The 334-nt window shown below is 62.6% G+C and overlaps 1 long non-coding RNA gene across 1 annotated transcript in view; it reads left to right on the top strand.

The window, feature by feature from the left end:
• Positions 1-334, top strand: part of LOC109297016 — a 22,278-nt gene that overhangs the window by 21,486 nt on the left and 458 nt on the right. The gene's annotated exons all lie outside the window — the stretch shown is intronic.

The raw sequence follows: 334 nt of genomic DNA, 5'->3' as shown, positions 1-334 counted from the left end.
CGGGGGGGGGGGGGGGGGGGCTAGACCAGCTGTCCCTCACTGCCCCATGCTGCATATGGGGCTCTGCCATGAGACCCCCATTTCCCAGCGCCCCCCACGGCTGCCCGGCCTGGCCCCAGCATCGGCTCTTTAGAAAATAAGCCTTGCACTCACTGGCTCCTGCCAGGTGTGGGGGAGGTGGGTGATCCCCACTGCCTCCCACTGCCCCACACTGTGGGGGGGGGCTCTGCCATGAGCCTGCAGAAACCCCAATGGTGAGAGGCTTTTTTTCTTTTTTCTTTTTTTTAAAAGAACTGGGAGCTGGGGTGGGGCGGGGCAGACATTGATGGGGCTG

This window comes from Gavialis gangeticus, unplaced genomic scaffold, assembly GCF_001723915.1.
Source record: "Gavialis gangeticus isolate Ggan-Ray unplaced genomic scaffold, GavGan_comp1, whole genome shotgun sequence".
Classification (NCBI taxonomy): domain Eukaryota; kingdom Metazoa; phylum Chordata; order Crocodylia; family Gavialidae; genus Gavialis; species Gavialis gangeticus.
Note: the sequence above shows the minus strand (reverse complement) of the source record. Positions and strands in the feature narration are given on the sequence as shown.